This window comes from Ceratotherium simum, chromosome 28 (assembly GCF_057802395.1).
Source record: "Ceratotherium simum simum isolate JZ-2026a chromosome 28, ASM5780239v1, whole genome shotgun sequence".
Taxonomy (NCBI): domain Eukaryota; kingdom Metazoa; phylum Chordata; class Mammalia; order Perissodactyla; family Rhinocerotidae; genus Ceratotherium; species Ceratotherium simum.
Window position 1 is genome coordinate 14,066,743 of NC_141927.1, and position 27,767 is coordinate 14,094,509.

At 40.0% G+C, this 27,767-nt stretch overlaps 1 protein-coding gene and 1 long non-coding RNA gene across 4 annotated transcripts in view; one reads left to right on the plus strand and one right to left on the minus strand.

Moving 5' to 3' along the window:
• Positions 1-4,311: 4,311 nt before the first annotated feature.
• On the minus strand, positions 4,312-5,748 carry LOC147913324 (uncharacterized). Its single transcript, XR_015548816.1, has 3 exons — positions 5,293-5,748; positions 4,937-5,089; positions 4,312-4,779 (listed from the first exon to the last, which is right to left on the minus strand). It is a non-coding gene; the product is annotated as an uncharacterized LOC147913324 (long non-coding RNA).
• Positions 5,231-27,767, plus strand: part of TENM3 (teneurin transmembrane protein 3) — a 597,691-nt gene continuing 575,154 nt past the window's right edge. For all 3 annotated transcript variants that reach the window (XM_014786234.2, XM_004428722.3, XM_014786235.2), the window contains exon 1: positions 5,231-5,407. The gene's annotated coding sequence lies outside the window, so the exon portion shown is untranslated. The remainder of the gene's footprint in view (positions 5,408-27,767) is intronic.

The window sequence follows — 27,767 nt, forward strand, 5'->3', positions numbered from 1 at the left end:
TGCTCTAATGCTCTTAGCTATTGTGAAAAGCCCATACAAGAAACAGTGCCATCGTTTATTTCAAGCAGAAAATACAGTGGGAGCACTGTATCATGAATAGGTGCTTTAATAAGCAGGTGTTCCAGAGGCTGACAGTACAGAACATTCTAGACTAAGGAGTCAGCAAAAGGAAGAGAGAGTACGGCACTTCCGGGAAATGAGGAAAATTCCATGGGTATGATACTGAATTATAGTCACTTGATGACTATTTTTTAACCTATGTTTATAAGTTAGTTTATAGACTGGATCCTGAATATCTAAAGGACATTGTCTTTTTAACAAAAGTGTCCTGGGTCCGGCAGGGTGGCATAGCAGTTAAGTTCCTGCATTCTGCTTCAGCGGCCCTGGGGGTTTCCAGGTCAGATCTTGGACAAGGACCTACTCACTGCTCCTCAAGCCGTGCTGAGGCAGCGTCCCATATAGAAGAGCTACAACTCTACAACTATGATACACAACTGTGTACTGGGGCTTTGTGTAGAAAAAAAGAAAAAGAGGAAGATTGGCAACAGATGTTAGCTCAGGGCCAATCTTCCTCAAAAAAAAAAAAGAAGGAAAGAAAGAAAAAGTGTCCCGTGTCACTAATTTATGATAAACCTTGTCAGCTAGTGCCTACCTTAAATACACTATATATTATACCTTAAATACATTATGTACTGTATACCTTAAATATCGTATATATACTACATACCAAAAAGTTGTTCTTAGAAAATATGACAGATTTTAAAAGGTGCACCATGATGACTATTAATTATAAAAGTTGCATCTTTTAGTGTGGAATAATGTAGCAGGTTTTAAACATATATGGAGTGAAACCAAAATTAAAAGTGTCACATGTGAAAGGGTGCCTCTGTGTTCAAAATCCTTCACGGAACTTGGTCTTTTATGCAACTCAAGCAAAACCAAGTCAGCAGTTGGGTTGTGCTCCACAACCGCGTTTTCTCGAAAGGTCAGAGCCCGGTGTAGGCTCGGTTTATGCAGTGGAACACGAGCTAACGTCCTGGAAAAGCATGGTCCCATTTAAAGGTTAGTGTGTCTGATCACCAGCTCACTTGGTGCCTCCAAAATGCCTGTGCATGGAAAGAGGCCTATCCTGCTTTAATTAGGGTAATGAAAGCATATTTTCCACTACAAAAAGTCATTTAATTTTATGACTTTGTCAGTGATCAAATTAGAATATTTGTTTTAGAGTTCCCCTCAATCCAACAGCGAAGGGAAATAAGTTACTTATTTTTTCTAGGGAAAAAAAACCCAAACACCTGATAAGAACTTCAGAGCTAGCAGAGAGACTTCTGTGTAAGTTAAGTTCTAGCGCTGTCAAGTGTTCCAGATTAATTGCTTGCGTCATGCAAAGTGATTTGTTTAACCATCACACTCCAGGAGCCTAGAACTCGGTTTTCCCGCAGTGACTACTGAACTACAGGGTTCAGCCTCTGTTTTAAGCGGCCCATCACTAACTTACTGTTCTCAGTTGAGACATAACCTCCTTTTGGATGTATATGGATCACGGGCTTTCCTGATCTTTTCAGAGGATGAACCAGAAGGTCTAGGTGTCTAAGCTTTTCCCCCTTCCTCATCAGTGCCCAGAGCCTCTTCAGTGGGAGGGTTTGGAGCCCCTGCAGATCCTTGATTGGAGCCCCACAGTCTGACCGCTCTCGCCTCAGTTTGCTAGAACAGATTAAGTCCGGAGAATACCTATGAGGAAGTCGAGCGGCGTCCACGAGCCTCCTGGGAGAGCCCCATAGCTGCCAGACCGGGTGCTCCCCTTCCGTAAGCCTGAAAGCCCCGCACGTCCACGGAGGAAGTGGCTTCGGTACCAGCTGCTCCCCAGGGGAGGGAGGCGGGAACAGCTGCCACCCAGCCCTTTCAGCTCCAGGCTGGATCTTTAGGACGGGAGGAGAAAACTGACAGCCCCCAAACAACAGCCTCCAGGGAAGGAGCACGTGATGCTGACCAAAATGGACTAGCATCACCTTCAGGTGGGGAGCGGGGAGCGACACTGGGCTGAGGTGGCGAGCTGATGGAGCAGCAGAGCAGGTGTTGGTGGCCCTGCCTCAGCTGCAGGGCGAGGGCCTGTCCATCTCCCACCCCACCCAGTCCTGACTGCGCCGTCAGGTCCTTCCTAAGCCCAAAGTGAATCTGGAGGTTCCAGCTTTATCTTCCTCCGAAGCACTTTTTAGAGGCTTGCAAAGGCCGCAGGCATGCATCTCCAGGGGTGGGGGTGGGGGCTGCGAGGGGAGCTCGGCAGCATTTTTTTTCGGAGAGCTGCGTATCTGTGACAAGGGGGCCCCACGGGAGGGCGATGCCGCCAGCTCGGTCCCATTATCCCGTGCTCGACCGGCTGCGTTAACACGGCAAAGTCACCAGCGGCGCCCGGCAGAGTTTGCAGTGAGCGGCCAGAGGTTTGCAAAACAGACAGCGACGTCTTGCATTTCTTCTCCCGCTAGAATTTTTATGGCAGCCCAGGGCTTGGCGTGAGCTACCCCCCATTCCCGCCCTCCCACGACAACAGCTTAGCGAGGCAAAAACCCTGATGGTCACGTAGCAAGCCGCCTCTCTGCTTTCCAGGGATGCACTTGGAGGAGAAAGTGTGTGGTATAGTTTGGCACTGCAAAACATCAGCTTTTCCTAACTGCCTAACGGCCTCAAATGATGGAACTTCTTTGTTAGGGAGGGAAAAAAAGCCACGAAGCCCCAAATTTAACACACATAAACTGCCTGGCTGGCGGGCTTCGCCTTACACATGCACACAGTCGTTGAGACGGACACCTGCGCGCTTTGTCCACCAGCGACGCCTGGCACAAAGCGCACAGGGCCATATTAATGAGTTCTAGAGTATTTTGTCTATACTGCATCCAATTAGTATGAATGTTCAGCATCACATTCCGAAAAACTTTGACTGTCACGTAACAGAGAGCTGGGCTAGAGACAGCCTCCAAGATTTATTACCATTTCTAAATTTTATGAGTTCCATTGTTTCCTACGCTTATTACCAGCGTTAGCTATAATGAGGGGTCTAGAAAAAAGAGCTGAAAAGAAAAAATATGCCACCCCGCCCCTCACCCCAACTCCCACCTGTTCTCCAGCTATTTAGCTCTTCTGTTCTGGCCTTTTTAGGATGGAGCAGAGTGTCTTTTCTCTTTTTTGTGTATTCTTAGACAGCAAAGTACAAAAGAGCAAGGGCGAGTGTTACCTGCACCCTTAGAAAAGGTATAAACACTTAAAATGTTTTTGTGGGAACTGGGCCACAAACGTGATTAATGAAATACCCTTCTCGTTTCCTTATGATCATGTCAGGGATGCAAATTTTAAGTAAGTAGTAATTTAAGTAGGTTGTGTGGTTGTCATGTAATATCTGGGGCATACCTTCATGATTGACAAGTTTTCTTTAAAAAATGAGAGTGGCTAGAAGGAGAGGGAGATAATTAATCTGCCCTTGCCACCTTCTTTTTTTCAAGTGTGAAATACACGTGGCAAGAAGAAGACGGATTCACCCCAGGGCGACTCTAGATTCCTCCCGCAATGACGTGCGCGCGGTGCTCTGTGTCACAGGCGCCCCGGGAGCGGGTCGTGTTGCTCTCGTGTTACCGTTACTTCTTAACGCGTGGCAACGCGCTTGGTCACTTAGCAACTTTGGGAACTCACATTGTGGGAGTGGACACACTAATTCAAGTTCAGGGATTCTCCTTGTCAGTTTTACCCCAAACTTTGGAGAAACTCAATTGTAAAGGCTGAGGCTCTCCTGGAAGGCATTACTCTGTTTCCAGTGCTTAGTCTATTCCTTGATCTGCACGTAGTTACAAAATGCAAGTGTATTTCCTCCTGCCCCGGGTCAGGTTAGGTGCAGGTCGGTGGAATCCTCTACTCTGAAGTTGAGAGTGGGAGAAGGAGAAGGCTCAGAGCGCACTAGTCTCTCTGCCACGCTTCCAAGGCCAGGTCTGCGGGGCCCGGGACACTAATTCTCAGCTACCCCCTGAGGGGGTACGCTCGGGCGCCCCAAGAGGAGCCACGCGCGTTTGTCTGCCCCAAGCGCGCACGCCCCAGCCCGGCCGCCACAGGGTCCTGGAAGCGAAAGGCGCCTGCAGGTTCGAGGGGGCTGAAGAGCCAGAGCGCGGCTCCGCGAAGGTCGCCGGTTGGGTGCTCCAGCCCGCCGCAGCCTCCGGAACTTCACGCTACCCCGGCGGGCCTTCTGCACGCCCGGGGGGCTGGGGCAGGGGAGTCGGGAGCGCGAGTTTCGGAGGGAACTCAAGTGGAAAGTGACAGCGCCTTGTGGAAAGCAGTAAACTTTTATTTTCCTCCTACAGCAAACCAAGTCAAGGCAAGGGTAGTGTTCAGCTGCTAATCTGAGGGGAGAATGGAGACAGAGGAGAGTAACTGTGGGGTGCGGAGCCCTTGGGGGCCTCCAGGGTCCGTCCCTGGCCGGTGTGCGCTTGTTGGAGGTCCTGGTGCCTGAACTCGAGGGCGGACACTTGTTCTAGGACAGTGCCAAGGTGGGGCTTGTAAGGAAGTCTGGGTGTTCAGAGCCCCCTCCCCTGTCCGAAGGTCATTTGCGCTTTTCAGTCTCGGACGTGAGGACACTCTGGAGGGGAAGGCGCAGGTCATTTTCAGAGGCTCTGTAAAGGACGAGCCTCCCACCGGGGGTGGAAATCCTTAATTACACCCTTCTGCCTCGGAATCCGTCTTCCCGGCAGTGTCTTGCACTCCTACCTCCTCGGGTGACTCAGCTGACCTGAAATGCCCACCCTACGGAAGATCAAGAAAAGTAGTTTTCTAAGAAGGTTAGAGGTTTGATTACACAGAGAAGTGTTTCCACTTAGGTCCAAAGCAATTACCCGCCCCCTCCCCCTGCTCCTCCTCCCGGCCACCAGGAGAAGAAAGGGACAGACCCCCACGCACGTACCCCCCGCACTTTGTTGGTGCGTTTGAATTTCAATTGGCGCTGTAAGTTCATTAGTGTTTGCAATCAGCGGCGCGCAGACTCCTCATCAGAGCCGAAAGCCGGCAAGAGCCATTCATCAGCGTGAAGTGTTATTCATGGATGACCCCTAAATCACTGCAAGAGTAGTAGATGCCCTGATTGGTCACAGCATGGGAGCCTCGGTGCTTTCCCGTCCCCGACGCGGCCGGGAGGAGGGAGGGAAGGAGGGGCGGCGGACGTGGTTCAGTCCGGCAAATCCCATTTGACAGAAAAAGGCAGTAAACGGGGAATCTCTCTTTTTTTTTTTTTTGAATAAAGAAGAAAAAGAAATAAAGTACCTGTCATCTTGACAAGTGGCGGAGCGGAGGAGTCAAGGATTATAAATGCTCACAGCCGAGTCCAGCGCGCCCTGTGATTGGGCCTTCCCGCGATCTGCACTGGGGGAAGCGCATGGTAGGCTCCTCTCCTCAGCTCTCTCTCTCACACACACGCACACACACGGACACGTGTACGCGCCCGGTCTCGGGCACACTTGGCCCGGCGCGTCCCCCGTCTCACAATTAAGGTCCTGGATGCTGATCCCTGGCACAGCGCCCTGCTCGCCTCCTCACCTTCCCCGCTTCCTCTTCCTCCTCCCTCTCCGCCTCCATCCTCCCGCGCCCGGGCCGAGAACCGAAAACTCCGGCCCGGCCTCAGCAGCCGAGGAGGAGGCTGGAGTGGGCCGGCGGGAAGGGAGAGGGGGAGAGCGCGGGGGAGAAAAAGAAAGTGAACTCATTGGCGCTCCGCGCGCGCTTCCCTCCCCTCGCCGCGTCCCTGGCTGCCGCGGCCGGGCGGTGGGCAGGGAAGGAAGTTGTAACACTTGCTGTTCTCCCCCCCTCCCCGCACCCCCCCATCTCCCCCACTCCGCTGCCTCGGCGGGGCCCCCTCCCCCGCGCCCGGCTCCTTTGAATTTGGCCAAGTGCTGTGTGTGCGCGCTGCTCGGGTGGACGCGGCGGCTGCGGCCGGGTAGCGAGCCGGCGGCGCGGGCGAGCCGAGCGCGGTAAGTGCGGCGCCGCCGCCGGCGCGCCCTGCTTCCTTTCTGGGGTCCTAGTGCCCGGGCCGCGGCGCCGGGAGCGGGCGGGCTGGAGCCGGCTCGGACGGTGCCGCGTTTCTCCGAGCCGCTCTAGGAGGCGGCAGCAAGTTGGCCAGCCCCGGTGGCTCAGGAGCATCTCCTCGGCGGGCAGGCTCTCCCCGGGTCTGGCCTCCCGCTTCCCGGCCTCCCCGTCCCCGCCCCTCCCTCGCTTCTGACACCTCTGGCTGCCAGCTCAGGTGGGAACTTCGCCGGTGCCTCTCGCCCGAGGAGCTGGGCACCGCACCCCCGTTCCGAGGAGCCCCGGGCTCCCCGAGAAAGGCAGCCCAGAGGCTGGGCGCTCAGTGGGGGCAGGGAGTCCAGCCCGTCTTGCTGTGATCGGGGTGATCCCCAGTTTTGTGGGGGGGGCGCCGCGTCTTCTGAGAAGGTGTCTGACAAGATCCTGGGGGCTTCCAGCGAGCGGGAAGCCCTAAGATGTCACCACTTTCCGGGGAAGTGGAAACGAGGCTTCTCCAACTCCCAGGCAGCCAAGTTGAGAGGGAGTGTAGGAAGGAGACGAGGGGCTGGGGTGGTGTGGGGAGTGGTGGATCTCGACTGAAACTTGATCTGGGACCTCTGGATGGGGCTGGAAACAAACAAATATCCGGAACTGGGCGTTTAAAAAATTACAGATTTATGAGTCTGCAACTCACTCTAAGTCTGTCTCGTGTTTAACAACCGATTAGAAAGAGCTTCAAATGTTTTAGATGGAGGTGGGTTATGTCTGATCTCTGCTGAACACTTTATTATGCGGTTTGAATTCCATTCTTGCTGCCTCACCTTTAAGGTAGTTGTAATGGTAACCTGCTACTAATTCTTATTACGGAGAAAGGGTAACAAGTAATTCTACCGTGTAATACAGCAGACACGTTTGTTTTCTGAAGTCATTATAATTTAAAGCTAGAGAAAAGTTTCCAGGTACTTGTGGGTAAGGGCGATGGAATTGAAAAACTGAGAGCTGTACCAGCACTTTTTACAAGGCCCTAGACAGCTGGGATCCCCGAGAACAGGACTATCTCTTCATAATACGCTATTTCTTATCTTCTGACAATGTATTTGTCAAACATTTGTAGGCTCTGGCAGAATCCACTGGGTGGTCTTTTCACTGGAAATAGAAATGTGTTCTGGCATTACCTTTCCCTTCTGTTGTCAAAAGGAAAAAAAAAAAAAAAAGACAGGACTGGCATCTTTGCAAAGCTTGGAAGAGTACCCCAAAAGGTGGTATTGCAACTTACAGAACTTGGTGATTTGATTCCTTTGGTGAATTTCTTTAAAATGTGATGCACGTGCTCCCTCCCAATTGCCTACCTAGAGAACTATTTGTAGTCTTTCTAGTATATTAGGAGCAGAGTTTAGAATTAAGAGTAATCGTATAATTAAAATTCATTCTAGATTTTAATATTTCATTCGAAACAAAAGATTTTACAAATACACCAGCGGTCTTGCTTTGTGCCTTCCTGAATACGTTCTTAATTGTCTAAAACTTCTAGCTTGTATTTCCTAATATATGAAATTTGTGTAAGCCTTGCAACTTTCGATTTGTGATTCTAAATGCAGAGCAAATATTTAATTCTTGCTCTAAGAGTGAGAGGTTAGTTCAGTAATAAGACTTGCTAATCCTACTTTAAAATGTCATGGCATTCACAAATTATTCCTAAATTCTTCAAAGATAGGGGTTTATAATGAGTTTAGTTATTCTATTGTGTATTTCAGGATTGTATGTCTCTTCCTGTTGCATTTTCCTTAGCAATTTTGCCTTTTTTCTTACATGAATTTTCATATTCCTCTTACTCAAAGGTACTATTTTTTTCTAGTAGAAAATACATTTTATTTTAGATAATTTTAAAAAGAATATATATTATGAAAAAAGTAGTTCCTTTGAGTTAGACAAATATATTTTTACATATACTATACAATTTTTATGGAAGATGTATTTATACCTAATAACTATGCCAGTGCTTATATATTTGAAAAATGTATTAGTATCCTGTGCCAATAGCATTAATGTTAGCAACTCCTAGACAAGAGACTATCCACCCTAATGAGGATTGCTTATTTAAAATAAAGCAGATATATTTATAGTAGAATTGTGACTAGTTATTTTTCCGAATTGAATCATTTTGCATGGCTGTGTTTATTTTCTAGAAGGAAATGTTTTAGGGAAATTATAGAGGCTTTTCTTACTCTGATTTTGTAGGCGTGTCATGAGTCTTTTGGTTAGAAAAGGGAGCCTGCTTTATTAGGGTGAAGACAAAGAAAGATAAGGATGCTTATCTTTGAATAGAAGAACGCACCTCAGTAGGTGAAAAGTTTTAAATTTATTCGGAAAGAAAACCTAGCTCAACAGTAATAATCCAGTTAGCAAGTTCAAGCTAGTCTTTCTTAGCTCTGCTTCTGAGAGCCAAGAGTAATTATTCTCTTTGTAAAGAGTCAAGCAAATAAGAAACCAGATAAAACTGTATGGCTGTCATTGTGGGTAGAATGACCTATCAAAAATACTTGGTCAACTCTGAGCTTGATGTACCGAAAGTGATGTTTTTGCAATAGCTGTAAAAGTATGTTTGGAAATGCTGAAGTTTATCCTGCAGTGGTAGTAGGAAATAAGTCCGGATGATGGTCACAGTCTGATATAAAAGTGCCATAAAGACTTTATTAGTTTATTAATATTGATTATTTTAATAAATACGTTACCTCCTTTCTATTAAACTTTATTTCACCCTTTAAAAATTTGATTTCTGGGTGGCTGAGGAATGTCATCAAGGTATACTCTCGTGAATCAGCGTATTCAGCAGCGTTAATGAATTGTCTGCCTTTTCTTGAAGATGTGCTGTAGAAACCTGTTAAGCATGTTCAATTACACGTTGCTTATCTACCCAATGTTTTATTTCGTAGTCGGATGTCCGTTTCAACTTTCAGGACATACTTTCTTTACTTAGATTGAGAATATTAGCAAAGAATACAGTAATTTGCTAGCAAACTTTTACTCTGATCCACAACCAATTGTACATCCCTTTGAATTTTCAGTTAAAGTTGGTGTTCATATTTGTTTTATAAAGTGGAATGATGGTCCGGAGAAGAATTGAATTTTCAGTTAGAGTCAATGTTCATATTTGTTTTATGAAGTAGAGTGATAGTCCAGAGAAGAATTTAACAGGCATTCAGGATAAGGAAGTGTACTGAGAAGCTAGTATAATAATGCAATGCTACTTAAAAGTTTCAACAACTAAGTCTTAAAAATTATGTCATATAAGCTTCTTTTAGAACACATTTAAAATCTAATTTTGGAGATATCAGCTGTTTTAAGAGTCCTGATGGAAATTTTGTGCTTAAAAGAAATAAAAAACTTAGTTTCAAAACTGATTAATTGTTGTGTCTTATAAAAACTGATTTATTTCATACTTTTTTATACCAAGCATTACCATTATGAAGCTCTCCTTCTAATTGAGATTAATGTTTCTGAGCAAAGAAGTGGTTTGGAGGGCTGCATTCATTTTGAGTGCTGTTGTAATCAATTTTAGATACAGCATTCCACAATGGATCAGTTTGTATCCAAACCTGCCTTATTATGTAGAATTAACTTGTTGGTGATTGATAGTAATACTTCCACATCTTGAGAAGTCATTTGTTTCCAAACAAGTGTGATGGCTTGTATGAGTTTCACAATATTGCTCCTCATAATTAAAACATCCTTTTGGGGACTTCATTTGAACTTTCTCTAAGAATAATATAAAGCATGAGGAAGCAATTCATTAATACATTTTCGACTAAAGTAGCCTTTTCCCCCCAAATACAGTATGCCTCAAGGTGTATTTTCTTGTGCATCAAAGGGTTTTCTGGTCTTTTGAGTCATAAATGGTGAACATTAGACATCTAGGTTATTTCCTTTTTTGTTTATATCAACAGTCCAGTTGAGTTTTTCAAGGATTTCTTAGAATTATAGATCTACATGTTATGTGTGTGTTATAACTTTATTTCACAAGGTGGTAGGGATAATCCTGACAAAGAAAGACAAAGCACGTGGAGGTAATTCTTTATCCTCTTCGGAAACCTGGAAAGATGGTGAATTAACGTTATCGTCCTTGCTGTGATGTTTGCATTTGTTTCTTAATTGTGTCTAGTCGGCCTCAGCTTTATCAGTTTTTTATTCTATTCTGAAAGACCCTGTGAAGATTTTCCTGGGTTTTGGTGCATGTTGCATGGCTTACTATGATCCATGCTTATAGTCTCAATAAAATAAAATACTAAAAGCATAGAATATAAGATTAATATAGATAAGAATTCTAGTACAGCCTTAGTGTATAGGATTTTTAAATAAAGATGTGACTGCTTTATAGTGCATGTAAAGTTCCCACAGTGACATTGTTTTTGTTTTCAGGAAAAAAAGACTTGGTAGGAAATATGTTTATTGTATTTTAATTTTCTTCTCTGTAATGATAGATTATTTACATTGAATTAGTGTTTTTCCGGTAAAAACATTCATTTTAAACAGTTTTAAATGCTAAAATAATGCACTTAAAATGCCATTTTAAAGTGTTATTTTAGCCAACCATTAGAATACAGACTATCAAAATGCAGAAACATGCTCTAAGGCGTCTAGATGATTCCTACACCAAAATGACGATAAGATTCATTCATCTGAAAGAATTTTTTTTATGGCTTTGATCAAATAACTCAGGTGACTGGGTAGTTAGAACAGCTACATAGAATTCTCGTAAAAAATGGTAATCCACTCAAACCTGCTCCTTTCTCCTTAAATAAGTCACAGTGCAAATTAATGTCAGTATCATAGAATGTACTCATAAGTCGTACAAGTAAATGATTGAAACCATATCATAGATCGTATAATAATAATAATAATGAGACTTTACTGCCCTGTTGATACCCTTGCAGTCTTAGAAGAGTAGCCCTGGAATGGCACATTTCAAACAAGTTTGTGATAGGTGGCAGTCTTAACTGGGTTCCATGACTTCGATGAGCTAGTAGATGGCTCTGATGTGTTAAGGAGTATATGTAGAATGCAATGTATCGTGTTACCAAACTATGGTTACATTCTTTTTTTTGTGTTAAGGAGTTGATAATCACTTGTGGAGATATGACAGTTTAAAAATCATTTTCCCCACATTAAAGTTCTCCGGCTTACTCTGGAGCATGCAAAAAAGAGATTATCCCTTTTGAAAATGAAGAGTTTTGAGAAAAACAAGTGCATATATTCACACTTGTGTTTTCATGTTCAGTTACATGAAAGTTATTGTGTCATGCTGTGTGTTGGTAAAGTGTTTCTAAGTATTGTGGAATACTTTTTACTTCTATTAGACAAGTTGGGGAGGAGGGGGGAGGATGTGATTTGGTTTGCCCTGGTAGGGGGGAGGATCATATTATTTAATAATAATCAGCTATATTATAACTGGGTCTACTGGGTCTCCGACTCAAAACCAAAAGGCGATAGAGAGAGAGAGAGAGAGAAGTGGGGGAGAGGAAGAGGAGAGAATATGAATATGAATATCTTTTATAAAGAGTGATGCTCCTTTGAGCATTTTCTGTGGGTAGTAGTGTGTTTGGTAGGAAAAGCAGTCTAAAAGGGCAAATTTGGTCACTTAAGTTAATTGAGTAAGTGCGGAAGAAAATTAACTTCTGAATTTTTTCACTTCTAAGAATGTGCATTTTAGATCCCTGCATGAGAATATGAACATTATTGTTTTTTAAAATTAATCCAAGAAATTCCAAATATTGTATACTGTTCTTCATATTGATGGAGAAAAGAAAATGTATTAACAGCTCTATTTTATAGGTATACTTTCTTTGTATATGGGACTGAACAACAACTTATAATTTTAAAATTATAAATTTTATATAGAGACTTAAAAAAACACTCCGATTATTTTAAAAAATCATTTACGAGGTAATGTACAATGTCACTTATCTTTGAAGATAAGGCTCATAATCAATATATTTTAGTCATTCTGTCATTTCTTCCATTATTAGTTACACTTGCCAGAATTATTGTGATAATTCCTCTTCAGATTGCCATAATTTAGGAAAAAATAACAGCTTGGTAATGACTATCTCCCTTCAGTCAGATTCTGAAGCACTTCTGGATAGGAAGATCATGTGAACTTGTGGTCCCCGCTTTCCCCGGAAAAAAAAAGAAAAACTGTTCTTTTAGTAGAATGGATTATTTCATCTGGAGTTAAGTTTAGCTCAACGAATATTTTCTAATTAGAATTGTGGACCCCCTATCAGAGTGAGGAGGTGCAATATCTTTTTGATAACAGGGGCATTTTCAAAGAAGAGGACCTTACTTCCTCAAGAGTAACTCCAGCATCCCTGTCGTGTCCAGCATTTGGCTTCTGCACTGGAGTGGTATCTTAGGAGAGCTAATGTACTTGGACTGCACTCTGGAAGGTATGTTATGCAGAGACTGATAAGACAGGATTGCAATTAATTTAATTTATAACAAGAAATGCATGAAGTATTTTAATGAGTTTGCATGAAGCACATGCAAATATGTTAATATTGGGGTATGTTTATTTCGGTAATTATAAAAGCAAGGTATATTAAAAAGTATACTTATTGTTTCTTCTCAGTCTACCGAATGCTCTTTTAGAGTGTAACATCTATGCTAATACTGTTATCAGAGAATTTGGAATTTGTCAACATGTAGGTGGAAAAAATTGGCAAGGGACTGATTCTTTTAAATAGCTCAGGAAAAAAAAAAGCTGGCACAAGGTTTGTCATTTAAAATAATTATGAAAACCAGGAGAAGCCAGCTGTAAATTTTATTTCTTTCAGAATTTATAATAACTTCCAGCTAAAGAAAGCTGTCAGTCCTATAGTTCTTGAAAAACAAATCTGTGACTTTTTTCCTCTGAAGAACCAAAAAAAAGCATCTTGAACAGTATTATTACACTTTTCTGCATTTATAAGCAAAAATGAAATGAATAATTGAAAATGTAAACTTTTTTCACTTATATTTTGTGTAATTATGAGAATAATAAATATAGGCAAAAATACTGCAAATAACAACTAATCTAGTAATTTAAATAAATATATAAAAGTGACTTACTGTAATATCATAAAGGAATAAAAGCTATAGTGTAAACAGCCTTATTTTATCTCTTGATTGTCACAAAAATAAGGCATTCTTTTTACAGTGATATTGCTGAATTTTATGATAGCGTCAGTAAGAGTTGGAGAATAACATGAAATAATCAAAATAACTGAAATATTAATCCTCTTCATCTTCACTAATACTTTAAGAAACATTCCAAAAGAATTAGAAAACTTTTGAAAATAATTGTAGCATCTTGGAAAAAGGAAATGTGCTTGTTGCCTTCCAAAGCTATTGATGAATTTGGGTTCAGGAAAGGGTGAAGGTTGAAGAGAACTTCTGCCAGGTCATTTTCCTTCAAATTAAAATGGAACAGACATTTTCCATCTATAATATATTTCTAAGTTGATATTTCTACTATGAGTTAATTTTCAATTTATCTTTCTCCCATAAAGGTGCTAGCATATTTAACGTTTAAAATAAACTTCAATATAAATGAAAAGTAAAGTTATTACTTATAGGTAAGGTGTACCTGCCAAACCAGCATTGAATCCTCACTTTCGGAGTAATTTTAATGCTTCCATATAACTTTTTTTTGCCAAATATGGATAGAATATCCTATTGTGTGTTTCCCGTGATTAAAAAATTAAGTAAAGCAAAATTCTTTCTTAGTGGTTCCTTTTGCCCTAGAATATACAATCGCTGAATGAGACGACTCTGGCATTACAAAAATTTCTATAAACAATGTTGACGTGTTACGTTGATTTGCCAGTAAGAGTTTTCTCTTTAATTGTTACTAATTTTAAAAATTACATGTGTGGCAGGGACTTTGAATCAATACTTTACTAAAGAGAAATACTTCTTTAATGTTTTCTATCCAGTGTTTTGATCATGATATAATTTTCTGTATTTTAATTTGTATGGTATTAGGAGGTATAGTATATGTATAGTGTTATAACTTTAAAGGAAAATAAATCATTGCAATGATGTAATTTTTAAATAAATTTATTTTTTCTGTTCTTCATGTAAGGATTTGAAGCACAAGGCCCTCTGGTTAAAAATGCAGTCTCAAACAGAAAAGTTCTCATATATTTTTTCAAATTCAAACATTATTTTACTAATGATATATATAAATAAACCTTAATAATTTAAATTATTTACACTTATGACTTTGGCCTTTTATATGTTTCCACTAATCAGAACTTCATATTTTTGATTATATAGACAATATGCTCTATAGTCCATGATTAATGAATTTAAAAATGTTAGTAATCAAAACTTACGCTAACTCCAATCTAAGTTTTTACAGAAACCTAAAAGAAATTAAGATGATTAGATAAATCTGGTGTTCTAGAAATCATAAAAATACTTTAATTTAATGAATATTCTGTTAGACACTTCGAGAATATTATTAATACATATGTTTGCAATATCCACACAGTTAACCAAAAAGTTATTTACTAGAAAGATGAGTGATGTATTTATGTTATTATCCTTAAGTCATACAGCATGCATGCATTTGTAAAATAAATGTTACGTTTTAAGATGCATCATTTATTGATATTCTGGTTTAAAGTAATCTCAGTAAAATTCATATAATCTCGCATTTCATTTAAATATGATGTTAGCAAGTTGGGTCAACCCTCAGTCAGTGTAGCCATGACAGAAGTCTAATCTCTTTTTCTTCAAGTTTTATATAAAGTCTGCACCTTCCAATAAAATAGCTCAACTCCACTGTGCAGGTGTCTGCTGTCTTTGACAATGAGAGATCTGAAGGAGAGGACCGAGTGCTTGTTTTATGAGATGCCATCAGTTCATTCTCCTCACATCATCTGATGAAAGTAGTTTTTAAAAACTGTAGTGTACTTCAGATAGGAATTTTAGCATATCCAGTTTGGTGAATTTTATATTTAGCCATCAGCAGAGGATAATGTGAATGACTTAAATCATTAATGTAACACGCATTTCATTTATATGTGATATAAGGTATACGAATTCGTTGTATAATTGCCACTTGAGTTTTGAAAAATTTAAATGTTGAAGAAAGCAGAGTATTAGTAGTTCCCAGTCTTGGAAATTGTTATTGTAAGCCTTCTAGGGACTGTTTTATTTTTTATTATTTTGTTTTTACCTTTTTTAAAAAAATCAGACCTTCTGGGGTATTTTTTATCATTTAATTTTAAGTCTGGAACATAACCATTTGATTTAGGAATATATGTAAGTTATTAGTGCACATAATGCATTTTTTCCCCCAAAGGAAAGTATCTCAAGGCTTTCTGGGTGAGGTTCTGGTTTTTTAGGATTAAGAATCATTGGTATAAATGGCTAATTTTGGTGGAAGAGTGTTACATAGTTTTTAAGTCCTTGTTATTACTTTTAAAAGAATATCCCGTAGGGAATAGGAAGCTTTGTGGGTAAGCTGCCACTCTTTGATGAAGGATTATGCATTCTCCCCTAATTCTGTGATCCCAGAATCTATCACACAATAGTTTTATCAAGTAGCACTAGACTAGCTTGCCATCATTTCATTTCCTTTAAAAGTTAATTGGTTCCTCTCCTAAATCTAATATTTATGTAGAATTTTAGTCTAAATATATATTTGAGGCGTTAATAGATTCAACTCCTAAAATCCAGAGGTTAATAATTTGATGCAAGATAATGAAGCCAGAAAAGTTTTGAAGGATGCTTTTCCATTATACCAGAAGCCCAGTGAATTGATTATCGCAGGGTGCTCGGTCCTTTAAGTGGTTTGCCTAGCCAGTGAAGTTTGCTTGGTCCGTGGCCTGACTGAAGTTCTTTGTAAGCTTTTCCATGTTAGTAACATTGAGAGCAATTTAAGAAAGAAATAATAGCATATAAAAATGAAGCTGTCACATATTATGAAGGTTAGTTAATTTTCTGCAAATGTGTATGTAAAATAGTGAGCATATTATAGCATACTGTGGTCATAGATTTAAAAAAAAAGATATTTTGTTATGTGATTATATTCCCATTTAGAATGACCAACTCCTTGCAAAGCATTAAGAGTTTGACAAAAGTGTGTGTTGTGTTCTAACGAGACCTTTTTTGGATCAAAGAAATATATTAAAAATTGAGTGGTCGTACTGGACAACTAGTTGTACTTAGAGTTATTTCAGTTTTCATTTAGTCAATGTCAAATAGAAGACAATTCATCCTATTAAAAATATCAAATATTGGTTAATTAAGACATTTTAATTGTAAAACACGTGTTGCCACATAAAAAAAGCATAATTTTTATGGACAGGTTTTCTTAATAAGTAGGTTCTTATTTCTCAGGCTACTATCTTCTTAAAGTTTAAAAAGAGTAGCAAAGTTTATTATAAAAATTGCAAAGTGAAAAAGTAAGTAAATATTTTTGCAATTTAAGTAATTCAGGTTTTTCTATAATTATTCATTGCAGCATACTGTAAACTTCAAAAGATGGCTCTTTATAATATTCATATTCCTGTTCTGAGTTATTATCCCCTTAGGATTTTATATATACATATCTATATTCATTGTGGAAGATATCTGAATCTAAAAAATTGTTTTCTATTTTTAAATATTGAAAATATTTTTAAACTTTTAAAATATTATTTTTTATGATCACTTTAGTATGACAATTGATTATTCAAACTTTCATGAAGGATTCTAGACTTTCATAATTGGTATAAATAAGAAGTTAAAAAATAAACAACACTACCTAGAAACTAGCTAGGTGTAACCAAATTTCAATTACTTTATAAGATTTTTAGAAGAAGAAGAATTTCAAGCAGACCTTAAAATATTTTGTGTAAATATTGTCCAAATTTTCAATTTATTACTGGTAAAACACAAAGTTTACTACATTTTTAAATAATTGTCTGATTGAAACACATTAGTCATCATGTTTCCTATTTCTAATTCTTAGACTATATGTGTTTTAATTTCGTGTATAAAAGTAATACAGATTTAGAATATTGAAGAGCAGGTTTTCCTTCTATCTTTCATCAGCTCCGAGGCTGAACCCTTACAATCCCCTTCTTCATTATTCTAAGCCACTATCAGATTCTAATCTTTGCTGTCTCCACAGCTGTTTGAGGATTTTTTCTTTTTTTTGAAAATTTAATTACAAATACATGTGTTTTGTGCACTTCACTTTCTATAAACATTGATAAAGGAAGGTTAATGGAGAGCAAGACTGTGCCGTGTATAGGTCCATGGATGATTCTATGAGTTTTCAAATCATCAAATCATTATGTCAGTGGTTATTAGGAAGAATTGCAAAGATTAAAACACAACTTTGGCTTCACTGATACTGAGCAATAAAAATCACTGAAAATTTAGTAATTTCTCCAGAACCAGTACATTTTTACTGGTTTTACCGAATCAAGTGCTTACACATTTCTATGGGTCATTTTTCTAAAGTGATGGTCATAATTTAAACTCCAAACAAAATATGATAGTTTTTTCCCCACTTAAAAAAAAACCATTAGAATATGATATTGCAGAGAGAAATTTATGAATCCCTTGCATTTATTTTGATGTACCAAGTTGGAGAATGGGCCCTTAACAAATGTACAGTGATTTAACCTTGTAGAAATTAGAAAATTTAGAGAATTTTAGAAATTTAGAGAAAATTCAATGTATTTGCTTGCACTAGTATTATTTATAGAACAAAATTGGAAACGCTAGCTATATATAAATCTTATGAAATGTTACATTTGTCATCTTTTAAGCACGGCCTATCTTCTTTATTTATAATATCTCTCTTTTATAATATCAAAAATTTTTTTCCATCTCTGTCTACCATAAGATTGGCTATCTCTAGGAATAAGTAAAGGTACTTTCTGAGATTAGAAAAGTGTAGAAAATTATTGGGTTCAATACCTACCAAGATGTTGCATATAAGCACAATTTTTATTTTCTTCTTGTTTGAGATTCTAGAGAGTATCTGTTGCCTGCTGAAAATTCTTTGGAGTACAGGAAGGCGGGATGAGGGGTCGGATAAATCAGGCTTCTTTTGGGGAAGATAGACCTGTACATGGTATATCACTATTCTGGTCCTTTTTATGTGAACATGTGATTGTGGGAAAAGGTATTCAAAATGTAAAGCCAAATATGAAAAATGCTTTAGTTTCAGGGAAGCTTTTGAGAATTGTTCAGGGGAAGAAATGTACTACTTACCAGTCAAAACTTGAAATTTTTCCCCTTTTATATTTAATATATTAGAAATTAATAATGAACCACTGCCATTGAACCTATAAAAATTATGAGGCTATAGGGGCCAGCCTGGTGGTATAGTGGTTATATTGGTGCGCTCCGCTTCAGTGGCCTGGGGTTCGAGGGTTCGGATGCTGGGGGCAGACCTGCGCACCACTTATCAAGCCGTGCTGTGGCAGGTGTCCCATATAAAGTAGAGGAAGATGGGCACAGATGTTAGCCCAGGCCCAATCTTCCTCAGCAAAAAGAGGAGTATTGTCAACAGAGGTTAGCTCAGGGCTAATCTTCTTTGCCAAAAAAAAAAAAAAAATTGTGAGGCTATGTACATGGCATAAAGCTCTGCCCTGATGTGAAGGTCTGTATTTTTAGTGTGCACCTCATTTACACAGGCATTTTTCCTCTCCCAATTCATTTAAATCAAACTCCACATGTTTTGTCAGTGTTCTTTGCCCAAGGGATTGTGTTTTGGGGAAAATTAAAGAAAAAAGACATGACCTCGGACCCCTAGGAATTTCTCACTTCTAGTTGAGGCGTGCTATAAAAGATAACTGACATTCATTAAGTTTATTAAGAAAGCCAAAAGAGGTAATGGAAGAATTACTACTTTGGTCAAATTGTACTCTAATAGCCCATGGATCTTTGAAATTCCAGAGAACTGGAGGGAGTACAAAAACTAAGGCTTCTAGCATTAGAAGCAGCATACAGACATTAGCAGTGCCTTGAAATTCTACGGGACATTGAGAGGACCTGAGGCGGTAACCACTAAAAACAACAGAAGTGCCCTGGGGCTCACAAATGTTTAAAAGGATAGATAGCCAAGTGAATCAGAACATATGCCTTACACTTCTCTGCTCCACACATGTATGGCCATAGATGCCCAAGAAGATGGGGCATTGGAAGCCAGTGACCTGGGAAGAACAAAGGTTGACCATTTGCCTCCTTCCCTGTGGAATAACTTGGCAAAATGTTGATGCAGCTTGCCCATAAAAGCCCTGTGAAGGCGGAGACACTCCTCCCCTATTCTCAGTGCAGCCTTGGCTTCTAGCACTGTGCCTGGCCCTGAGGAGTCCATCAGCAGATAATTGATGCGGGGATAAAATCTTCCTTCACTCCACATCAGTGTCAAGTGTCCTCACTAGAAAATAGATCCTTTCTACAAAAGGTTTGTGGCCTCTAGACTTAGGTCATCACCTAGGAGCACTCCAGTTCTAAAAGTGTATGATTCTGTTATTTTAAGATTGCCTATGATTCATGTTAAATATATAGTGCCAACAAAGAGTTGTCAGCATTTAGATGAGAACCAAAAATATGGCTGTAGACTGTAGATCTCTGGAAAAGGACAGGAATTGACATGGAGAGGTAGGGGGATTCCAGGAGAGGGAAACAGAATGAGCAATGGAGAGATCAACGAGAGCAAACCCAAATTCATAACCAGGTAGCAACAATGTGGCAGGTAACATAGGTGAATGAAATTGGCCAGGTTATTTGCATATTAAATTTTTACTTCTACACAGATATGTGTTCTCTCATATTTCTTTTTTTGTGTGTGTGAGGAGATCACCCCTGTGCTAACATCTGCCAATCCTCCTCTCTTTTTGCTGAGGAAGACTGGCCCTGGGCTAACATCCGTGCCCATCTTCCTCCACTTTATATGGGACTCCGCCACAGCAAGGCTTAACAAGTGGTGCGTCGGTGAGCGCCCGGGATCCGAACCTGCAAACCCCGGGCCGCCGCAGCGGAGCGCGTGCACTTAACCGCTTGCGCCACCCGGCCAGCCCTTTCATATATCCTAAAATAAGTAGTTCTCTTTGTCTTTTGTTTTTCTACTTTTCAAAGATACATGGGTACAGAGAAATGTTTCTTTACTCTTAGAAAAACAATGGAGCAAGTTTGATAATAAATGGTGTTGACATAGCCTCAGAGTCAGAGACACAGGGGGTGATGGGGACTGTGAACTGAAGGGCACAGGCTTCATCTAAAAGGGGACACCACATCTCACCTCTAGACCAGTTGTTGCCATGTGGAGGTGAAACAATGTTGCCAGATTGTGAGATTTTTCAAGAAATGCCAGAAGATGAATTATGTGAAATCTCTAGATTTTTAAATGTTGGCTCATTAAAAAAGAACACACACACACACACAAAACACACAGATAAAACAAAACACGTCTGCAGGCTGGGTTTGGCAGTTGGGCCACCAGTTTGCAACCTGTGATGTAGATGCAGGGATCTGCATTATGTATTTGGGAGACCGTGGGTGAGCAGTAGGGATGGAACAGAGGATCCCCCCGTGGAGAAATCTGTGATGAGTTTGGAGAGAGAGCTTGGGTCCAGATTGTGGATTATCTTAAATGTCATCCTCTTCTACCCATTTTGGAGAAGAAAATGTTTTCAGTTTACAGTACACTTTTTCCTGCTTTAAAACAGAAAGCCAGGCTGCCAGTAAGCCTTCTGTATGCATTATTCATGCCAAGGCAGGAAAGGGTTAAGGAACAATAGCAGTCACAGCCTCTTTTGCCCTTTCACGAGCGAGCAACTTCAGGTCCATCTCTCCTTATTTCCATCTTCTTCCCATCACAGACTGAATATGCTAGGTTCTTGACACCCTTAATACACCTATAATTTGGGGGGAACTCCAGTAGTAGGCTACAGCTAATGTATTTTTTTGCTAGCATTTGAATATTATCTGAATCCAGATACTAATTCTATAAGAAAGAAAAATCCAAAGTTAAACATGACATACTGGATTAGGTCATACCCATTACATTAACCGAGTGAAAAGAACACCAAAATTCCCTTGCATACTGTTTTTCCTTTTTTTGTGGTGACTGAATTGGGCTCTGGAACTAGAGAAGTCTGCTCAAATCCCATTTCTATCAGTTATTTGCTGTGTACCTTGGTAAAGCCACTCTATCTCTGAGCCTCATCTGAATAATGTGATTGGTGATAATGGCTGATGACATTGCTGTAGTTGCCAGGAGCCTGGCACGGTGCCCTGCACACTGTGGATACCACAGTGGTGCTGGCTTCAGTCATTGGAGTGGTTGTCAGTGGCACTTTATAGTGAACATCACCCTCACTAGCATAGCTTCATGTGGGTTTGGAGTCAAATTTGGAGACCAAAATTCAAGTCCTAACTGTGCCACTTGGTTACTTGAAGCTTCATAAAATTGAGATGCTAACATGCCCGCCTGTGGGCTGGTTGTGAAGATGAAATGAGCTAACGCATGAAGAGGGCTTACATAGCATCAGGTACGCAGTGAGGGAGAAATATTGTGTGTGAGTGTGTACGTACGTGCATCAGGAGAGTGACACGCTTCTCCAGCAGTCCGACTCCTGCAGCCTTAGCCCTCTAAATTAGGTAAGAATAATGAAAAAGCAGTCACCGAGTTTCTTCTCTTTATTTGGGCCATCACCTAGAACCTTACTTTGAATTAATGAATAATTCTTAACAACACTGGGTCTCTGACTCTCCAAGTTACCGATTACGAGTGGTAAGTTCAAGGAGGGGGAGCTGAGATGCCCTGTGCAAGTCTGGCCCTTGGAGAGCCAGCACAGTGACAACGTGCAGTGTCCTATCCAGGGAGCGACCTACACAGTAGCAATGGTTACAGGAGTGAAGTCTCCTAACGTTGGTCCAGATCATTTAAAGAAGAAAAGAGGACAATGTGTGTGATACATTTTACAAATATTTATATGAAAAAGGTGAAAAAATTTTTGACATTCCAAGGAGTATAAGATGTATCTTTAAAATTTACTTTAAGACACATCTCCTAATGATGTCTGATAACTGAGATATTTTATGGAAAAAAATTATCGTGACAGGGTCAGCATTTTAAGCATCTTTTTTTAAGAAATGAAAATAAACAGTTGCTTTTTTCCACATTACTATTGGAATGACTTAAGTATATACTATTTAAATCACAATATCTAGAGATTGCAGGAAATTTTCCGTGAAAATGTTGTGCCTAAATATAAATATATTGATATATTAAGTAGAAATAATTACAAAATAAACTTGAATGTGGTAAAAATGTTTCTATTTTATTAAGAGAATTACTTATCATTTGGATATATCTTGTTTGTTTCTTTAAAAAAAATGTATGATACAAAACGTATCCGCGAGCATATTAGTTAGCCCAATGGATTTCTTAATGTTTTGCTGAAAAGCAAATTTTAAACATTTGTCTGTGAAATGTTAGTTGGCTGCAGCGGAAGGTAGCCTCTTGTGTTCTTTTTCAGCTCTCTTGTCTTTATTAAGTTATCATTTATTAAGCATCTGTTATGAGTCTAACATTGGTTTAGGGTCTGTGAGAAACGGGTGTAAAAATGAAGATGTATAATTTAGAAGTCCCGAAGAAACATATAATTAGACAGCAGTACTAATAACGTAGAGCTAGAATTGAATCTGAAGATGTAACACCAACTGTATATTCCACAGGAACTCAAGGAAGAGGGAGGAAGGGGAGATTAGTTCGACATGATCTCGACTTCATCATTTCCAAGACAGTATTCTTGATCGCTTTTCTCTCAGGCTTGAGGAGCAAAGCTGCCCCTTCTGTATGTGCACCATCATCCTCTTTGATCACACATGCTAGAAGTTTAAGAGCCATCTTCAAGACAGCCCCATTCTTCACTACTCACATCTAATGGGTCATCAAGTCCTGCTGACTCTCCCTACACTGAGTGTCTGCACCCACCCCTCCTTTTCATCTTCACTGCCACGTTCCTAATTTCTGTCCTCATCATCCCTCATCTTGATGACTGCAGATGTCTTCTGACTGGGCTTTCTGCCACCAGTCTCTCATCTCTCCAATCCACTTTTCTAGATTGCCCCCAGAGAGAATTCTTGCTAATATCGTGATTCCATCATGGCAATCTCCTCATGAACTCACAGTGGCTCCCCTTTATCTGTAGGATGAAGCCCAAACTCCTTACCCTGGTAGTTGGGGTATATTCTTCATGGTCTGGCCAAGATCCTGCTGACCCCACCTCCCAGTGGGTCTCTCGTGCACGGCATTGTCGCAGAGGTTGATTTACTTACTCTTTCCCCAAGCACAGGACAAGTCCTCCCCCTTCTGTGTCAGGTTAAACGTTCTCTGTGAAAACGTTCCTGATTCTCTCAGTAGACTTAATTGTTCATCTCTCTCTCTTGCTCACATACTATTGTATTTGTAGGTCTATTTATCATTTACCTCATCCTGCACTGTCTTTTAGTTTATTAGAATTAAAGGTTATAAGAGTAAGAAGGAATTTAAAGATCATACAGGTGAAGCACCTTGTTTTCCAGAGGGACAAAGCTGAGGCCGGAATACATATGCAGCTGTACCCACTGTCTGCTTGTCAGTCATCCTGGCATCTATCTCAGCAGCATTCCCCGTGACGCTCTGGCTCCCCTTTGCTCTGTGACACTTCTCACACATTTCTTTGCCTCTTAGCAACTCCCTCTTTACTGCATTAGTGTCTTGTGCTCTTCTAGTTGGCCTGAAAATACTGGAGTTCCTCAGAAACTAGCCCTTAGACCTTCTACCTTCTCCCCCAACCCTCAAGATATCGTAGATTCCCATGGCTTCACTGTTCACCCATAGGCAGACAGTTCACAAATATTCCACTCAAAACTTCTCCTCTTAGCTCAAGATCTGTGTATCTAGGGGGATCTTATAATTTGTCATCCAGATAGGGATAATTTGAGAGTGAAAGTCGGCACTAAATGGCAGGGTGCCAGCACAACTAGCATAAACTGGGATAGTCCTGGGCCAACAGATCCCTGTGGTCATCTAGGTATATTGAACCATTGACATATGCTCTTGGATGTCTCAAAGGCTCCTACAGCTAATGTTTGATCTGAACCTGTGATCTTTCCCTGAAAACCTCAGCCTCTCCAAGTGGGTCCAAACTCAGTGAATGATGTGACTATCCTTCAGGTTATCAGGCCAGAAACCTTGCACGCATCCTTGGCCATTTCCTTTACCCCACTCCCTATATCCACTTCATCACAATGTCCAGGTTATTTTTATTTTACTTTCTAAATACCTCTCAAAACCATATTTTTCTTTTGTCTCCACCACTGCCATGCTAATCCAATTCCCATGGCACCTGGACAGGACTTCCACAGCAGTTTCCTCATTGATCCATTGACATTCAGTCTGGATCCCTCTCCAACTCATTCTCTACATCACAGCCAGAGTTACCTTTTAAGTATGCAAAAAGGATCATATCATCCTTTGTTCAAAACAACACGTAATACAAAACTCCTTATTATGTCTTTCTTTTCCACTTAATTGTAAAGCCCATACAGCTGGGGACCTTGGTTTTGTAACAGCCAACCACCCAAATTGATAAAATCTTTGTTTTTATCAGTAGCACGACATAGCACCTCACACATAGTCCTTGATAAGTACTAATTGGTTGAATAAGTGAACAAAAGAGCCAGGATTCTGAAACCTGACTTCAGACTACTAGTTCTGGAGTTTCTGTATTCTTTTTTTCCCCGAAACATTTGAACTATCTTGAAGGTGGAGGCTGTGTCATTCTGTTATTTACTATTCTATTCTTTCTCATTTAGGAAAATGGGTTATTCCCTCTACCCTTTGTTTATTCAGTACTTTTCGGCCATAGCTACACCTTAGAATCACCCAGGGAGCTCTCAAAAAAACCAGTGCCAGGATTTCACCTTCATCTAAATCAGAATCTCTGAAGTTAGGACGTGGTTGTAATCAGTAACTTTAAGAAGCCTCCCAGTGTTTTTAACGCACAGTCAGGTTTGAGTCAGGTTTAAACCACTGGTTTAAATCTAATCATCCTTCAAGTCCCATCTCACACACCATGTCCTCCAGAGAAACTCATGGATCCCTCATTTTTTCTTATGATTTAGTAGCGTGCAGTTGAGCTGTGTTATACAGTCAAGACTTATTTCGTTATTTTAGGATTTCCATTCCTATGTTGTAAGATCCATTAGGGCTGAGATTATATTTAGGAAGTTGCTGACACCTGAGAAGTTACTTTATAATTTTCTTTTTTTTGACCGATGTCCACTTGTCATTTTGCAAAGACTTAGTTAATAAGCAAGATCAATCTTGATAAACCAACTTTGGTTGGTGGCTGTCTCTATGGTTGGACATACCAGCAAACTTTTCTTATCTACTCCATCTTATTCCTGACCCTCTTGTAGCTGTCCTAAGCCACTTGGTCAACTAAGGCCTAGATACACATGGCCAGGCTAGGCAGATGCCTCCTTATGCTACTTAGAAAACCAACTTTCTGTCCGGATCTCTGAGACTTGTAGGAAATATCTATGCAGCTGCTATGTATTCCTTTAAGATTTTGTTCGGTTGTTGTGGCATGCAGCACATTGAATAGAAACCTAAAATGCACGCTAATTAACCCCTCTTTCATTCATTCTTTGAGATGGGGCAGGAGCAGGTGTAAAAGCAATTTCTTAAATGTATGCATATGTTTATCGACCTGGTTACTCCACTGTCTCATTGGTAAAAATCATCAAATTTAGCGTAGTTGTTTTGTAAGGATTTTTTCCAAACAGGCATAGTAAAATAGCAGGTTTTAAAACAGTTTCTTCAGGCTCGGTTGCAATTTTCTACGGGAAACTAAAAAGGCAGATAACTTCACACCTTTTTCTAAAGTCGTTCTTATGGGCTTCAGTGCTGATGATACAATTGAGGGAAGAGGGAAGAGGTACCTTCTTCCCCCGCCTGCTTCTGCCATGAGATGGAAGGATAACGACACCTCCTAGTCACAGCCCTTCAGCACAGATGAATCTCGAAATATCCTTTTTAGTGGTATCGTCTCAAGCAGATTTTGCCATCATTTTGCAGCTGCCAGGGGATTCTTTGTGGCAATTCACCCCAAACCACAAAATATTTAGCAAAAATACCCATAGTATGGAAGTAATATTTTGAGTAGTGTTATGATGGATTTCGAAATTTATTCCTAACCAAATTTCTGCTGCCCTTTAAAAAAATCCAGATGTTTAGGCATGTGTAATTATTTATGATAATTGTTAAATTGTAGTTTCTTTAAGACTTAGAATATCATAAAAGTAAAGAGAAAAAGCAAGCTATATTTACAACTTTAGCTAAGTTTGTTTTGTGGATGATATTCTGTGTTGCATTTGAAATGGGATTATGAAAGCGAGCTACCTATAAAGTGGAGCTAATCGAATGTGGGTTTTGGTGTGTTCGATGGTTAGCTGTGGATCCCGAGATGCTAAGTGTACTTCAAGTTCAGTATTTATGTAAAACCACGAACATACCATCTCACTGTGTAATCCTTGCTGGGGCTCCGGCTGACTGACTACAATGGCTGGCATTTTCACTGTTCTCACACTTATAAAAATAAAATCAGAAAGCATGAGAGGATACAGAAAGACATCTGGTAGTACAAAATGAAGACATTTATCAAAAAGGATGCCTTTTTTTGGTTTTAAAAACTACAAAAAGTTTGTTTCATCCAATTACGCTTAAAAGTAGAAATTTCGCATAATTAGTAGAAAGGTGAACAAACAACAGAAAGTTGAATAAATATTTTCTTTTTTATTAAATAGTAGCTTAACTTCATTTCTCTGTTAAATGTCTTGCCTCAATACATCGTTTATGCTAATTCAGAATCCAAGTGTATAATTAGTTTCAGGAGGTATATCATAGTGGTAAGATTTGATAAAGAATGGGAATGACATATTGAGGAAAAAAGAATTCTTGTGCTTACCTGTTTCTTTCAAAGAAATGATTTATTACTTTCCTTGGAGAGCTACACTTGTTTTATGATATAGAATATCAGTCACTGCATTAAATTGGGATATTTTCATAATGATATTTAGTACAAAGGACAAGCTTGAATGTCCATTCATGCTGTTACACCTCTCAGTTAGAGCTAGGTGAGTTACATATAATTATAAATTAAAGAGACTAGATTCAGAAGCCACACATGAAATTAACATCATCTTACATTTCTCTTCCACTATCTGTAAATGTCTCTGTTGTTAGTATATTGTAGTGTCTAACCAAAAAAAAAAAAGAGGCATCTTCATAAAGTCAATATGCTGCATGTAAAAGTTTAAAATGTGACTTTGTGTAATACAAATTATATGTGTAAGAGCTTGCTCTGATTTTTTTTATTTTTATTTTTTTTTTTGTGAGGAAGATCAGCACTGAGCTAACTTCTGTGCTAATCCTCCTCTTTTTGCTGAGGAAGACTGGCTCTGAGCTAACATCTATTGCCAATCCTCTTCCTTTTTTTTCCCCAAAGCTCCAGTGGATAGTTGTATGTCATAGTTGCACATCCTTCTAGTTGCTGTATGTGGGACACGGCCTCAGCATGGCCGGAGAAGCCGTGCATCAGTGCGCACCTGGGATCAGAACCCGGGCCGCCAGTAGCCGAGGTCTCTCACTTAACTGCTAAGCCATGGGGCCGGCCCGAGCTTGCTCTAATTTTGGTAATTTG